Genomic DNA, 18,041 nt, shown 5'->3' with positions numbered 1-18,041 from the left:
ACTTTTTTGGTCACGTTTTAGTTATTTTCAACCCCCCGCACCCCCTCATAGCAAACCACCCAAACTTTGTGGTGTTATGACTGCCTGCAGGTGGGAAGAAAATTGTGTTAATTTGGCCAGGATATCACATGTAACAAAAAGGTTATAAGGGATTGAATGCTGACATACCGAAATGTCCAAAAAAGGGGTCAGCGCTGGGAGCGAAAACCCTCAGCAGTTAAGGGCCTGTTACAGTGAAATGCGCTTAGACCCTGCTGAACGTTGTCAGGAGAGCGCTTCCAACACTAATGTATTCAAGGCAGCTGGCCAGCTATCATTTGCACTACAGTTGACCTACTGGAAATTTTCAGGTCACCTTTCAGAATAGGATGACCGTCTCATATGTAAAAATTTAGAATCTAAAATCAGTACATACGCAGCTCTATTTTTAGGTGCTCTATTTCCTGATGCTCTGGCCCAATATCCACGTTTAAAAGAAAAATGGTCATAATATAAGAGGGAAAAGAGAGTGAGGGGGGAGCGATGGACAAGATGTGAAGTGATAACCAAGAAACCACATGGAGAGCAGTGGGCCAGGCAGTCGGTGGACAACGGGGCAGTCGGTGGACGAAGGAACAGAGAGGGAGAGGTGGACTATGAAGCAGAGTTGGTGGTTGGCCCGAAATCAGAGCGGCAGCGGTTAGCCACAAAGATCAGCAAGCTGAGGATTGGGAGAAAGGATGGGGAAGAGTGCAATAGAATAGGAGAAATTATGCAAGGCGCAGAATGAGTAACAATGAAGGACTGTAGATTGCAGGAGGAACTAGGGAGCATATGGTGTGAGCTTGGACCATGGTTTGGATGTGGTAGTCGGGACTGGCAGTGCTGATTGTGGCTTGGCAGTGTGACAGAATATGTATGTGCTTGAGGGACAGTTTTGAAAGTGTAAATTGTGTCTGAGGGGTGTCGGTGAGTGGGATTTATAGGTAAATAATATTCAATAGACGTACACATTAAACCGAAAAGGTAGAGTAAAACAAACACTGTTCTGCCAAGCCAGGGACATCTGGGATTAATCCTGTTAAATTGATACAAAAGGTGCAAATAATTACAATGTGGCTTTCTTGTAGCCTATCACACTGCCTCTTTCTGTCAACCTGCCAAAATTAAACCCTCTAATCATTAAAAAATGCACCAAAAAATAGAAATGTTGTGCCGTAAAATTTGCTTTTTTTGTCCCGCTAAATGTTCAATCTCCTACCATAATATCCTGGGCGGTCTGAAATGGGCAGCCACTGTTTAGGGCACTTTAAGAACACAACCTAAACAGTTGCACAGTTATTTTTTATTTTTTATTTGAAAGGTTAGAGTAGTCTCCTCTTGATGATTACACAATACAATAAGATAAAAACTGTTTTGTGATAATATTTTCTTTTATTGAACATAGAACATTTTATAAATCATAGGTGATTTCAAATTTATAGTAGAGGATTATTCACCTGGAACACAAATAAAACGCAGACTTCCTGACAGCTTCTCAATACTCAGAATTAATAAACCATATAGAAAATAAATGTCCTCACCTATTCAAAACAAGCACTTACATTTGAATCAACATGTAAATGATAGTGCATTGCTTTCGTATTTTTATCTCACTTTAAGTGCAAGTGCAACAATGCTATTTTGTCTTTAAACTTTAAAAAAAACAACAGCAAGTCGGTCTTGGTAGCTGAAAGCATTTGCTTAAGAAAGGTCAAATGGGAATTACAACAATTATAAACTGTATTTTAAAACACTTAATTTATCTGGGAGACAGGAAAGGTAAACAGATTCAAACATTGGATTCCTAGGACTGTGAGTCTTCTACACATAACCCACCCTCAGCCCTCTAAATGTTAGGAAGACCGATGAGCTTCTCCTTACTGCAATTAAGGTTCTTTCTAAGGTTCTTTCTAAACCTTTCTAAACAAAATACCTTCTGATTCCACTGTGTGAATGCAAATTCGAATACATCCAGAAGTCAGATTTGTGTTAGACCCTTGACCTTGTAATAGCCATGGGTATTAAGTTAATTATTGTTTACATAATGGTACATTTTAATACGTTGCGGCTACCCCGCCCCCTCCAGATGGGCTCAGCCAAGCTTGGAAACTAAGAACTAAACTTACTTCCCTCCTCCTCTTTGATCTTCCAACTTGGCTTTGAGGAGTCCATCAGTGGATTCTACTTCCACGCATCAAGATCTGCTTCTGTTCCTTTGCTTTCTCTCCCATTTATTCTGTTTGTCTTGTGCCCCCTGTCTGAAATCTCCATTTTCTGGATGTTGGTTTGGAATATCTTGTCCGAATTACTATTTCTCATTGTGTCGCCAATGAGCATTTTATAGATTGCTCATACCTCTCCTGTCAGAAGCATGATTCTGATCAGTCTTATCATTGGTTCCTTTGTTCAAGGGAACATCAGTAACATTCGGAATTCAAATTCTGGATCTCTCCTTTACTCGAGACTATAGAAACTGGGACCAAATGACCGCTGTTCCGTAGTAGTAGGGGTCAGTAGTGTCTAAAATGCCTATTCAGTCCCACACTACTAATGAACTAGTAGTGTTTCAATCATAAAGGTGAAACAGGTGCAGACCGAAATGTAAACTTCCTTCGCCTTTAACAGCAGCACAGACAGAGGGCAGGCTATACTCCCCAGGGGGTGTGAGCTGGTACAGAAGCAATCCACACAACAATAGTAAGGTGGAAACAAAATGAAAAAATGTCCAATCAAGGCTCTATAAAAATAGCAGCTTTAATTAAACAAACAAAAATGCACATAACACTACCGGCCCACCCCTATAATGGAAAACGGGGGTTTCAGGCAATGATTTCATCAGCAAAATGGAAATAGAATTTCTTTCACAAGGTAGAGAAAGGAGGCTTAAAACTCACCAGGGTCCTTTAAGGTTGACGGGACACTTCAAATACCGTTCGTTCTTGTCTTTTCGGGGTCAACAGCATTGAAGCAGGCTTTTCGGCAACAGACCTGGACTATCATGCTTTTCGATCTGGAGGTCAAGTCAGGGAGTGGTGGCGACGGCTTTTAACAATTCAGTGCTGTGTGACAGCGGCAATGGTTTGCAGGTCAAAGAAGATGTGGATGGTGGAAAATTAGCTGCTGGCAGTTGAAGATTCAGCGGCCAAGGGTGCTGAGAAGTGAAGATTTTTAGTAGTGAGCGCGCTTCACTGGTTCAAAAAGGCATTGTGATACTGCAGCAGCTATGGCTTGTAGCTTGATGATGGTAACAGGCAGGCTGCGCTGTTGAGTTGTACTAGAAGAATCAGTGGGTGTTGGATGAAGAAACGGCAGAGCTACAGTGTTGACAATGAAAACTCAGATGCAGGAGGCAGACATGCATCGAAAACAAAGATGGTTCTGGCAGTTCCCTTGCAGCAGCTTTATTGGCATTGAGGCTGCTAAAATCAATGTTGAGGTGGTTGGAGATTCAGTGAGAGTAGGGGGACGCGTCCTTGGTTCTTTGGGTGCTGGAAATCCTAGTCCAGGGTCACAGAGGTTTCTGGTGCAGGTGTTTGTTGGATCTAGCAAGATTCTGAAGCCATTATGCAACTGCAGTGAAGTCTCTTCATTAACCATTCTTTTTTTTTTTTTAAAGTAATTTCAACAGAATTGGATGTGACAAATATACAGTTCTGGCCCTAATGATTACTGCCAACATTATATGGGCACAACACACATTAGGGTAAGTAGTTCAAGGTGCCTATGATACAAACGTGCCTTTGCCATGATTTCTTTAACACTGGGAGGGCTCCAGTGGCTTTGGTACCAGGGATCTCCCTGAGGTATCCCGAAAGTGATTTAAACGGCACTCCAGAGTTTCCTCTGAGGTTCCCTGCAAAGGGACTGCCAGGATTGGATCTTCATCCGAGGTTCCCCTTTTGGGGGCTAAAGTTAAGTCCAGTACTCTGGAGTTTTTGTCACCGGGGTCATTCCCGACGTTTCCACATCTGGAACTAAATTTAGCTAAACACTTCTCGAGGTTTTGTTAAAGTGACTAAATGTACCAGGGTTACCCTCGAGGTTCCCCCATCTTGGGGCTATCTCAAAGACCAGCAAGATTGAGGGGCTCCCTTCGAGGGCTCTGGTTTCAGGGGGTGACTCTAAGCCTTCCCACACCCAGGCCTGTGGTCGAACCGATCCTGCTGATGGGGCTAAGAAGCCGGTTAAACACCTTAAGTCTTTGAGTGCCGGGTCCACCGAGGTTCCCTGTGAAGGGGTTCATTCACAGAAGCTGTGCCAGGAGGGAAACTTGAGCAGCACATGGCATCATGGCAGTGAAAGGGTGCAAGGATAGTCTGGGGGAGGGACCCTATAGAATTGAGTGACACGTGAGATTACAAATGCGCAGTTATAAATGCCATGAGGGTTATTTCCTCTAACTGGGGTTGCGTTCGTGTTTTTTTTTTTTTTGTTGACAGGGGTCTGGTGAGCTGGAGGAGGAGACCTACGAGTGGGCATATTAACTTTACAATGAACAGAATTTCCAGAGACAATTGTTCATAGACGTTATTAACAGAACGCCACCTTCAGTGGTGGAAAGTTTAAAGTTGCCAGTTTCGTAAAATTGTATGTTATCCGAGAAGCCCAGCTGTGAAAGGAAGTTCTGTCATGGACGACGGGGGTGAACCTTGCTCTCGAAGCCGACATCGAGAGAGAGAGAGAGAGAGGGAGAGAGAGAGAGAGAGACAGCGGAAGGTGGAACGTGGGCAACAGCTGACAAAGTCTTGTCAGGAGAGTGATGCGGAGCGCAAAGCCGCTCTGACCAGGAAACCAGTGGATAAGGTGCCGTAGAAGGAAATCCTGCGGACGCAGTTCTCTACTTGACATCTTAAAAGTAGGGTGGGAAGAAAAACCTAGCCAAGAGCTTACACTTGCTGAATATGCTTCCCAGTTAAGCGAGGGTAGAGAAGCTATAAGCAGTGGCGTGTGCCAATCTACAGTAGGCACAAGGAAAACAAGAACAATATATTAATCAGAAAACGCAGATGCAATCCTTTCAAGATGGAGACCAAGTACTCGTGCTCCAGCCAACCACGGAAAACAAGATGTTGGCGGAATGGAGAGGTCCCTTTCCCATAGAAAAATCCTGGGACCAGTCACTTATCAAGTACAGCAATCGAACCGCAGAGATGCGTTACAATCTTATCACATTAACCTGCTTAATAATGGATTGCTCCCATCACTACAGTTTCCACGATCAATAGTGAAGAGATAACCGCAGAATACTTTTTACAAAGTTGGGGAAAAGGTGGGAAAGGAAGCCTTAAATATAAACTCCCAACTAAGTACTGTACAAAGAACCAAACTAATGCACTTGGTAAATTAGTACACTTCAGTGTTTTCCTCTCTTCCTGGGCGAACCACGCAGGCATAGCATCACATAGAGACTACACCAGGTACTATTGTACGATTACACCCATATCACATTCCAGAAGCCAAGATACAAACCATTAACCAAGAAGTACAGGCCATGCTACAAATGGGTGTGATTGAACCCTCCCACAGTAATTGGTGCTCCCCATAGTGTTAGTACCCAAACTGGACGGCAGTTGCAGGTTTTGCATGGATTTTCGGAAACTAATCGTGATTTCATAATTCTACGCATACCCCATGCCTAGAATTGAAGACCTTCTTGACAAACTAGGAAAACTACCATGGATCTCTCTAAGGGATACTGGCAAATCCCACTTAACCCCCCATATAAAGACAAAACGGCTTTTGCAACCCCCACCGGTTTCTACCAATTCACTGTACTACCTTTTGGACTTCATGGAGCACCAGCCACTTTCCAGAGACTTATGAATAACCTCTTGAAGGGAGATGAACAATATGTTGGAGCATATCTCGATGATATCATTATCTACAGTCAATCGTGGAATGAACTGAAACACCTGGAGCAATTCTGAAAGCTTTATGAAAAGCTGGATTACATATCAACCCAAAGAAGAACCACATGGCCAACTACCACACCATATATCTTGGGTACTCTGTTGGATAAGAAACTATCAGGCCACAGAAAGAAAAAATGGTGGCAATTCAAAGGCTACAATTCCCCTCTAATTCCCATCAAGTCTTTTCTGGGGATTGTCGGTTATTATCGCCGTTTCATACCCCACTCCTCGACCATAGCGGCTCCACTAACAGGCCTACTAAGAAATACAGCACCTAACAAAAGGGAATGGCGAAATGAAGTAACCAAGGCTGCCTTTAATTCTTTGAAGAATGCTCTCACAGAACAGGCGGTACTGCAATGTCCTGATTAAGAAGCACCCTTCACACTGATGCCTCAGGAACTGGACTGGAAGCAGTCCTTTACCAAAACAAAGGCGAAAAGGAAAGACCCATACTTTTCATCAGCCAAAAACTTCTGTCACATGAGGAGTTATGCTACAATAGAGAAGGAATGTTTTGCGGTCAAATGGGCCGTAGAATCGCTTCGTTATTATCTACTAGGATGTCATTTCACACTTGTGATGGACCATGCCCCACTAGTATGGCTAGCAAGGAATAAAGACATCAATCCAAGAATCCTAAAATGGTTCCTATCTCTTCAGCCCTTTTTATTTCAAACCACACATCAGCCTGGTCGATTGTTGGCCCAAGCAGGCTTTCTGTCCCGTGTACACGCCCTTCCCGATCGTAAGGGCTTAGAGAGGGAGGTATGTGAAGGGGTTAATGCACAGAAGCTGTGCCAGGAGGGAAGCTTGAGCAGCACAGGGCATCATGGCAGTGAAAGCGTGCGAGGATAGTCTGGAGTTAGGGACCTTGGAGAATTGAGTGATTGGTGAAATTACAAATGCCCAGTGATAAATGCTATGAGGGTTTTTTCCTCTAACTGGGGTTTCGTTGGTGTGTTTTTGAATTTTTTTCTTCAGTTGACAGGGGTCTGGTGAGCTGGAGGAGGAGAGCTACGAGTGGGCATATTAACTTTACAATGAATGGAATTTCCAGAAACAATTGTTCGTAGATGTTATAAGCAGAATTGCACGTTCTGCAGTGAAAAGGTTAAAGTTGCCAGTTTCGTTAAATTGTATGTAATCCGAGAAGCCCCGCTGTGAAGGGAAGTTCTGTCACGGAAGACCGGGGGTGAATGTTGCTCTCTAAGCCGTCATCGAGAGATAGCGAGAGCGGAAGGTGTAACCCAACCAACAGCTGACAAAGTCCTGTTCGGCGAGTGACGCGGAGCGGGAAGCCGCTCTGACCAGGAAACCAGTGGATAAGGTGCTGTAGAAGGAAATCCTGCGGACGCACTCTGAAATCAAAGCAGAACAAGTCCAGCGAACCGAGGTGAGAGAGAGCGGAGGATCGGCCATGCTGCGTTTGACAGGAGGCGTGCGAGGGGCGGAAAACCCTGATTGGCGATGGAGACGGCCTAAAGCTAAAGAATGTCTGATATCATCAAATGTATCCTTTGAGTGTGTTGTGTGAACAGATACATGTACTCCTAATAGGAAGGGAGTAGTGGCATAAATAAATAAAGTCCCTGCTATTATTACAAATGAAGCACGGGAAAAAGAACTAACACTGTTTCATCTAATCTGTCTACCTAAGAATATTAACCCGTGAAGGGGAATTCGAAACTGGAACCGTTGCTTCTAAAGAAAGGGGACTTTTGTTTCTAAAGAAGGGAAACTGTGCAAACAGAAAAGAGAGCGAGCAGCAGACCATACAAACAGCCCAGATATAAGGTTATTGAACTAAAACAAAGATACAGGGCTAGAAAGGGGACAAGAGACAAAGGCTTAAACAGGGGCATTTAATAACAACCATACCGAACTCTGAGAAGAGGGCTAAGGGATTTTCCCAATATAAAACTGGCTATCAGCAGGCAAATGGGAACACATTTAAAAGAGACTAATTCTAACCCCAAAGATTCTGAGAAGATCAAATAAACAGTCATCCACCTGAAGCTTTCTTGCTCTGTCAGTAAAGCTGATCATAATAATCAAATAAAGAGTTGTTCTGTTAAGAAAGAGACCACTCTGTGTCATTATTAACATAAAGCACGACAAAGATCTTACATTACCTCACTTGGGGATAATTTATCAGCAGTCTCTAAGGGGTCACAGAAACACCCTAGATCTGGTAGCACAGGCTCCGCTGAGGTTCCTTGTCACAAGGCTAAAATCAAACAGAAGTATCCTGATTCTCTTGTGGTGACCACGGCCTCACTGACACCTGTGACGCAGTTCACCTCAGGTGTTAACAAAATGGCGGTCCACAGCAGCCATTTTGTCTACCTCTCTCACACCAACGTTCACAACGGCTAATACTGAGAGCCTGTTTTTGGGGCTGAGCAGCCTTTTCCACATTTTGTGGATAACAAGAACCCGTTCCGCCCTCCAATGGATAGGCGTGCTTAGTCTCCGCTGCCGCACACAATCTCACTCCCTCCTACATCCACACGTTTGGTTTACGTGGATCCAGTTGGTGGGGGACCATCTGGCAACCATCCTCTTTGTGATCCTGGGGGTGTGCCCCTTCAGAACGGACTCTCCCCACTCCAGCGACTAGACCTTCTTCTGAGGATGCGCATTTTGGCAAGTTGCAGACACTTATGCACTCTGATCCCATGAATGCGTACTTTAAGGATTTATTTAAGGAAATGTATCTTGAGCTGCCTGAACTCCCCCTTGCTCCGGCAATCCCACTGCAGGTCCTGGTAGTGCCTCCTCCACCACTTGCTGTGGGGCCTCCTCCTCAATTGCCTCCTCTGCCACCTGTGGAAAAGAATCCCATTGCACAGTCAACCCTGCCATGTGGGGGCCTGAGGTGCCATGTGCGGTGGATCGGGTTTCTGCTCCTGCCTCACTGGATGAGGATCAAGTGGACCGGGACAGCAATGACCCACCCCACTCTATTAGAGCCTTTCACGACCGGGTTGTGGATATGATGGCATTGCTAGACATCCCAATACCCGAGCCCTTGGCTCTACAAGAGGGGTACTTTTTGTAGAGCCTTTACTCTGTCGACACAGGAGCACACTGGCCTGTTCCTTCAAAAGTATTTTCCAATTCGGCTCTTCAGCTGCGTGAGGCTAATACTGAGCTTATCCTGGCGGCTGCTAATGTCAAGCTGTGGAAGGAGCTCGCTGAGTTTCAGGAGTGTATTCCTTCAGATAGACTCGAAGACTTTAAGGGCGGCTTATCCGATGCCAGAGTTCTGGCACATGACCTGCTGGAGGCCACGGCCCATCATGTAGACACTTCCGCTCTGGGCCTTATGGTCGGAGTAGACCTCCCCCCCCAGGCGTGGCTGCATTCTACGAAGTTCAGGACAATGCGCTTGATCTTCCCTTTCAAAATAAGGAACTGTTCCACTCCTCCACTGATGAATAACTCACCAAGGCAAGCACTCAAACTGCCAAGTCATTATCCGTCCTTGACAAAACCCCAGCAAAGGCACTCAGAGGTCGGGGTATCAAACAAGGTTCTTCTCTGGTTTCAGAGGTTTTCAGTACTGCCAGGCAGACGCTCCTGCTGGTGGCCCTTCCCGCAAGCAGCAAAAGCAACGTGGGCAGTTTTTCTCTCGTTGAACAGCCTCCTCTTCAGAAACAAGTGGTCTCCCTGCCGAAAAACAAATCTAAATGATGTTTTTCATCGGTCGCACGAGACTCCAGTGGGAGGACGAATTTCGTCCCATCTGGAGGCGTGACCGACCATCACAGACGACTGATGAGTTTTGTCCATCGCCTGGGTGGGCTTCCACTTCCCTCTCCGCTGTATCCCACCCTCTCACCCTTCTCTCCAGCAGACTGGGTCGCCCTACCTCAGAGCCGAGGTACAGGAACTTCTAGACCAGAGCTGTGGAACATGTTCCCTTGCGGGAACAAGGGGAGGGCTATTACTCAGTCTTTTTACAGTCCCCAAACCCAACCAGGCTGGCCGTGCACTATCCTTGACCTCTCCAGTTCAATCTCTTTCTACCCGAAGAGAAAATCAAGATGATTACAGTCTGCCAAATAAAGCCCTCTCTCTGGAAGGGCGATTGGCTCAGCGTGGTAGACCTTAAGGATTCCTACATGCATATTCTGATCTGGAGCCCGCATCGAAAATATCAGCGGTTCTCCGTGGGAACAGAACACTTCCAGTATCGTGTGCTTCCTTTTGGTCTCAGCTCGGCACTGCGTGTCTTTACGAAGATGATGGCGGCCATCGCAGCATTCCTCAGACCATGGGGAGTTCATGTATGGACGATTGGCTCCTGCACAGTCCTTGCCCACAGGCAGCTATGGCCGATCTTCAGTCACTCCTTCATCTCCTGTTCCATCTTGGGCTGTTGGTGAACTGGCTGAAAACGTCTGACAGTTGCTCAAGACCTCATCCTTCTTGGTTTCCGTTGGGATACCGTCGGTACCAGAATGTTCCTGACGGAGGACAGGATTGCGGACCTTTCAACCATGTGCCATCTCATCCTGCAGTCATCCCACATGTCGGCCTGGTGGTTCCAGAGACTCCTAGGCCTCATTGTCTCTTGCGTGTTAGCTCTACCTCTTGATTGACTGAAAATGAGGCGCACTCAGCTTGCTCTTCGGAGCTGCTGGTCCCAGGCTACAGATCCAGACTCCAAGATGATTTCAGTCCCATCCTGCATGACTGTGTATCTTCAATGGTGGTCATACGCCAGGAACATTTCAGTGGAGACCTCCTTCCAAGAGCCCTGCCCACAAGTAACAGTTACTACAGACTCCTCCATTCTGGGACAGAGAGCGACACTGCGTCACCTTGTGGCGTGCGATTTGTGGGCGCCCCAGGACAGGCGGTTCCATTTCAATTACCTAGAGCTCCTGGCATTTTTTCTGGCACTCAAGACTTTTCAACCCTCTATCACCAACAGTGTGGTTCGGATTTGCACAGAAAATTCCGTAGCGTTGTTCTACATCAACACACGGGGGGGGGGCACCAAGTCTGCTCCTCTGGTGGACATTGCTATATAAATTTGGAATTGGGCTATCCAACGCAATGGCTGGCTTCAAGCTGTGCACATTCCAGGTCACATCAGTGTGGCTGCAGACTCCCTCATTCACCAATCTTCCGCGCGTTACGAGTGGGAGATGACCACCAATGCTCTCAACAAGATCTTCCATCAATTGTGTTCTCCAGCGGTGGACCTCTTTGCGACCACATCGAACCGGAAACTTCCTCTTTATGCTTCCAGGGACGGGCACAGAGTGTCTTCCTTGGGAGACGCTCTCGAGATCCTGTGGGACAAGATGTAGGCTTACGCTTTTCCTCCTTTGCCGCTGATTTATCGGTCGCTCCGGAAACTCAGGAGTGCCTCCAACTGCACTCTCCTCTTCATAGCTCCTTGGTGGCCAGCCAGGTTCTGGTTTTTGAAACTGCAGCACCTATCAGTGTGCTCCCCGATCAGGTTGCCACAGATTCCTGACCTTCAACTGTTGTGGCACCCCTCCCCACAATCCTTCAGCTTGTCGGCCTGGTGCCTGAGTTCCGATCATTGGCGCAGTTCAACCTCTCCGAGGATAAAATGCGTATAATTCATGTGGCACATAAGCCTTCTACGAGCGCTCAGTACAGGAGTAAGTGGCTCCGATGTTGTCATTGGTGTCTAGCCTAAGAGCTTGATCCCAGACAGGCTTCTATTGACTGTGTCTTGCCTTTTGTATCTGACCTTGCAGCCCCTGGCATCCATGTCTTATCACACAGGACATACTTATCCACCATTGCGGCTTATCTGCCTACAGACAGTTGCTCTTTTTCACTGGCGAACCCAGTCATCAAGAAACATTTTGCAGGTCTTCTTCACCTTTTTCCGCTGGTTCGGGCCCCTCATCCCAAAAGGGAACTGAATGTGGTCCTCACCGCTTTGTCATAAGCTTTTTGAACCTATCGCCACTCCTGAGCTCAAGTACCTTTCTTGGAAGGTGGCCTTTTTGATAGTGGTAAGATCTGCAAGATGAAGAAGTGAGCTTCAAGCTCTTTGTCGAACATCCATTCCTAACTTTCCGCAAGGATATGGCTGTCCTTCACACTCAGCATTCTTTCCTTCTCAAAGTGGTTTCTGAATTTCAGTTGATATCTTTACCGGCCTTCTTCCTGAACCCGGTCTCCGATGCCGAGAGGGTTTTACACAATCTAGACGTCGGACGTGCTCTGAAGTTATACCTCGACAGAAAAAGCGAACTTAGAAGTTCTTCACAACTCTGTTACGTTTGGTAACCCAAAAGGGCAACCAGCCTCGAAAGCATCCATCTCTACTTGCATAGCTTCAAGTATTTCTGAGGCCTACAAAATTCAAGTACTTATGCCCTCAAAGGGCATTCATGCACATCTTGTCCCTGGAAAAATGACTGTTGTTGGGGGACGCCAAAAATACATCCCTTAGGAGTCCATAGCCAAGGCTGCTACAATATGTGCCCCATTATTAACACCAATTTTGTACTAAAAATCATGGACAAAATCGCCACAAGACAACTGCAGGCACACGTGGAAGCCAACAACATCCTGCATGAGCAGCATTCGTGCTTTGGTGCTGCACACAGCACGGAAACTGCAATGTTGGATCTTCAAACATGCATGCTTTCCACAGTAGATAAGGGCAAAATGGGGATCCTAATGCTTTTGGACTTAAGTGATGCCTTTTGACCTCGTTGATCATACTCTGTTACAACAAGTTCTGGAGAAAACAGAGGGATGCTCCAAGGCAGCCTTGGCATGGTTAGCATCTTTCCTCACAGACCGTGTAGCCAGAATACATTGGGAAGAGAAGTTCTCAATATCTACCCCTATAAGTGCAGGTGTACCACAGGGTGCCAGTATCTCCCCTCTGCTCTTCAAGCTTTTTATGAAATATCTATGCGTACTTCTAGAATCCATTGCCGTTCATTTTACTAACTACGCTGATGATACACAGCTGGTGTTTGAGCTGGAGGGAGAATGTCAACTAGATAAGGAAAAGATTACAACCAACTACAATCTGATAGACAAATGGATGGAAGATAATTGGATGCGCTTGAACAGTAAAAAAACTGAGCCTGTGATTTTCGGCTTCTGTCAAGCATGGGGTAAGCTCGGCAAAGAATTTTAAGAGTTTACTATTAAAGACTCATGCATTAAGTGGTCTCCCACGTTAAAACACTTGGGATGATGCTCGAGGCGTCCCTGGATCAGAATCCCAAACAAACTATCTTCACAAAAATAATGCATACTATATTAGGCTATTGAGAGCTATACACCCTCTTCTGACAGAAAATAACACAGCCACAATAGCCAGGGCCATTATACTGGCACGTCTTGACTATGGCAACTCACTGTTGCTGGGAGCTTCCAAAAAATGCATCAGTAAATGCCAGATAATGGAGAATAATGCAACCCGGGTCATAAAAGGGATCGATAGAAGTAGCCATGTGACAGAGGCTAGAAGATCCCTCCACTGGCTTAGAGTTGAGGAGAGAATCCTCTTTAAATCCGTGACTCTAGTACACAGATGTCTGTATGGAGTGGCCCCATCCTATCTTAGAGCCAAATTCACACGATACATCCCTAATAGGGCCCTAGATCTCAAACATCAGGGAAGCTACATATACCCCAGGCATCCCGAACTATGGGTGCTGGGAAATCTTTCCCGGTTCGAGCAGCTCAGCAGTGGAATAACCTCCCAGTTACCCTGAGAGCAGAGCCAAATCTGTTAATCTTTAGGAAAAATCTGAAGACTCATCTCTTCAAATAATGTGCCACTCCTTAGCTTTCCACCCACCGTTTGCCTAACATTAATTTGTCTCTCTGCGCCCTGATGCCTGCGGGCTACCGACGCATTACAAACAAACAAACAATAAAAATAAAAATGACCTGAGCGCCCGTGTTGATGCTCAGTTTGGTCAGACAGTTCCAAAGAATTTGTTTCAATAAGGGAATTTCCATCCACCCATTTTTCCTATGGTCTGTGCTTGGGAATCTCGCACAAGTATGGAGGAAAGGGGACGGGACGTAGGATTATGACAGTTAGTCACCGTATTGACTACCTTGCTCCTAGCCCATGGCACCCTTTCCTCCTGCCGTCCCCTCTATCCTCTATTGTTGCTAAATGATCCTGGACCTGGCGATAGGAAAGGACTGAAGGGCAATGCTGTGGTCACGTACGGTAGCCCTGTGTAAAAATAAAAGGGAAAAAAAATGTTTTGATGCTTAAAAATGCTCTGGTCCCGTCTTGCTGGATGGAATGTCCCACAAGTATGGAGCAAAAGGGACTATGGAGTTAAGGTAGTCACTACAGTGAGTAACTGTCATTTGTTCCCATCTATTTATAACTGGCTGGTACCAACCTCTCAAGGTGCGTCATGTTTCCTCTTCACGATCTTCAATTGCCATTTAATAGCATCAAAGTAGTCTCAATGAAAGACTCCACTTTATCAAAATGGTTTATCAGTTGATCATAATGCATTCAATTGAGAACAGTTGTTTAAACTTCAAACCTATCATATTTCTTCAGTCATTAGCACATTAACACTTTGTCATTACTTGAATTCTACAACACAAAACACATTTGGAGAAGTAATGCTCAAAAAGGGAAATACTTTACAGAGAATAATAGCCCTATTCCCGAAATGTCCCATATGCCTGGCATTGTGATACCTTGTTGTCCTTCGTATTCCGTAATGGAATTATGCTTGTAGATTAATTGCACTGTGTAAATATGCCCAGTAAGAATAATTGTTACATTTGGCTGTTTCTAGAAATTGTTAAAATAATTGACATTTTAAAATGTTATGCTATTATATTAATTTGTAATTTTGTGACATGTATCTGTATGCTTTTATGGCCAAGTGCCGAAATAAAGCTGGTTTGAGACACAAATAGCAGGAAAGCTACAATTGAAAAAGTCTGTGAGGCAGATCTCATCATTCAGTTTTCTGCTGGCTTTCACCACTTTCAGAGTCTGTCCATTCTGTAGCGGTTTTTGTGTTTTTTTTCAACAATAGTAATTACAACCTTTCTTGCTTCTGACACTCAACCGAAGAGCTTACTGTGACCGTTCCCATCACTAATGACCATAACATGGGTCATCACTTGATAGGTGCCAGATACTAATCTTAAGGCAGCAGCAGGCTCTGACAGTGGGAAGCAGAGTCCTAGAAATAAGAGTGAACGTATTTGTTCTTCAATATTTTGTACTTGTATTGCTATAGACAATCATCTGGGGATTTGCAGAATGTCTTTCCTTTATGAAAAGAAGAAGGAATCTAATGGACTGTAGAAGTGCAGAGGACAGGACCTTTCATCTGCGTTCCATCCTGTATGTTCGCTTAGAAGAACATTTCAAGGTGGTGCAATCCATTTAAAAATACTGCGTTGGAATGTAGTGAATGAAGTGAAAAATAGAAAAATGTTGCATAGACTAATAACAGATTGCACATAATCAGACACAGGATGGTGGTGGACACCTGCCAAACTATCATCTTTCACATTTGGTGACTTGAAACATGATTTCTCAACTGCATTCACTGGAAATTGACCTTGCTAATGAAGGGAGGCAAAGAGACTCCTCTCGGCTCTCTTGACAAAGGGGTAGTCAAAGCCGTGAGGCACATCCTATGATCTCCATGTTAAAATGTTAAGTACTCGGCCTGCTCCTCTTTGTAATGTGCTTCTTAAGGTGCATGCCATTCTGTGGTTTTACCTGCAGTCTTGTCTGTCAGTGCCAAACTGTTCACGTTAATGCCTTTGGCAAGAGTTTGAAAACTTGGATGAGCAAGGCAAACAATCTTGTCACTATCTGTCCCACCCCATGCTAACTTCAGTTATGCAACCACTTAGCTTGTGTTCAAAGTAGGAAAACTGCAGATTGACAGTACTTGAGTACAGAAAGGAAAGTGGGAATGTAGAACTGATTCTTTATGACATCCTTGGAAAAGACCCTTCAAACATTATGCAATGCAAACCATCAAAAAAGTTTAATTTACACAACTTCCCAATTTCTTGGTTAATATCTATGGACTTCAATTCCCTGAGTACAGTGACGAGGAGGATGAAGGAGTTGACGCAAAGCTGCAACTGTATTGAGTGTGCTAGTTGTTGGGAAAATATACCTGTGCACGGGACCTTTACAAATGTGAACCACACAGTAAGAGGCATCTCGAGCAAAAACGTGACCGATTCAACTAAGTCAAACATGGCTGGAGACGCAAGGCGGCATGAGAAACCCGACTAGCAGAAGCCGGTGTGGCAGAGAAGGGAGCTCACTGGCTGGAAAGAAGTGAAACGATGTGCAGGCGAGGTGGGCTGTGGACATGCCAGGAACTGTGAGTGGGACCCTGGGTGTCCCGCAACCAGAAGCAGGGATATTCTTACCGGAGTAACCAGCGGGCAGGAGCGAAGCCGCAAGCAAGACTGAGGAAACGTTCGAGTCGCACAGAATGGGAAGCAGCCGGTGAATGCATACTGTGTATGCACGAGCAAGCCTAAAAATGCTACTGGAAACTGGTGAGTCTGCCAGAGCAGAGTGGGGACCGCGAGGCGTTGCAGCAATCACACCGAAGAAGAATCGAACATTGTAAAGTTACACAAAGTGAATTACAAAGAGATTATTTTTGAATCACGAAGGCAAAAGATTCTGAACATTGTAAAAGTTAATTTTGTCAAGTAGACGTACCAAATCAACCAGAAAAGTATATGCTACTTGAAGAGAAAAGAATTTTGAATTTAAGAAAAACAAAGTGAATATTTGCCAAGTAGATATACCTGAGGTAAGGGGGGTTGATCGCACGGATTGATAAACAATTTGAATGTAAATGGAATCGACTCTGGTCAGTGAAAGGGAGGATTGGATCAGTCAGTCATTAAATTATATAATCATATTTTATTAGTATCAAAAATTACAGTAGAATACAAATAATTCACACAATAACGTCACAAAATGTATGAGCATAGCAAATCGTAAATACTGACCTTTTAGTACATTGCATAGCGTGAATTATGCTATCTTTGTGTCTAGGACAGTGCACAAGGAATAATATAAGGGTGCTAACCTAAAGTGCTTAATGCCGACTATGAGTATCTTGAACGGAGTTGTACATTACAAGCACCAAGATATCATATAGGATGTAGTTTCAACGAAAGTATTTATCTAGTTCAATTAAAATAACTGATATTAGTCTTCCTCAGGACTAGTTCAATTAAAATAACTGATATTAGTCTTCCTCAGGACGCAGAATGCAACATCAAATGTTGTAATCCAAGTGAGAAAATGCATGTAAACATAGAATAGCATACAGGTCTTATGTATCACATTATGTATATTTCAGGATTGATTGATTGAAGGCCTGAACCTCTGTTAAAAAAAACACAGAAAAACAAAACAGAAAACATATATTTTTTTAAAAACCTGACTGAGCCTAAAGCCGACCAACACCATATGGAGTTCAATTTTATAGACTTCCAATAAGTCAACAATGTTAACCTTGACGGGTCCATTGTAGGCACGAGGTTCAATGACTTAATTCTGGCAGCCCAACAACGTACAGATGATAAAAAATGCATCTGCAGAGACAAAACAAAGGAACTGGGATTAGTACTATCCCTAGTTCACCCAAATACACAGAAAACCAGACAAGGAGCGTGTAACAGGTCACATAAAAACAGAACTATCCCCATTAGGAGTTCCCAGTGGTCATATTCTCATCCAGATGCCTATGGAGAATATCTAACAAGTAGGCTCAAATTCTGTACATTCAAGTACGAGGAGGCCCAATACACGAGTGGAAAGGATTGATCCTAAAAAGGAATATAAAAAGAAGTGTCATAACTTCCGCCTTTGCGTAAACACCATCACGCATTGTTAAAAATGAAGACTGAATGAACTAGGATAATGACTAGAATGGTGCTGCCATGTCAATATATTGAATGGAACCGTAACAAAAGGTTCTGAAGTGGGGATATCGGGAGTGCCGGATAAGAAAGGCCAAAAGGGCGAATGTCGCACTAATATTGAGCCCACATTGTGATATCAAAAAGGTAACCAGGCGGTATCTGGCAACAAGAGGA

This window comes from Ambystoma mexicanum, chromosome 1p, assembly GCF_040938575.1.
Source record: "Ambystoma mexicanum isolate Mex_15411 chromosome 1p, UKY_AmexF1_1, whole genome shotgun sequence".
In the NCBI taxonomy this organism is placed as follows: Eukaryota; Metazoa; Chordata; class Amphibia; order Caudata; family Ambystomatidae; genus Ambystoma; species Ambystoma mexicanum.
The sequence above is the reverse complement of the archived record's forward strand: the minus strand, read 5'-3'. Positions refer to the sequence as shown.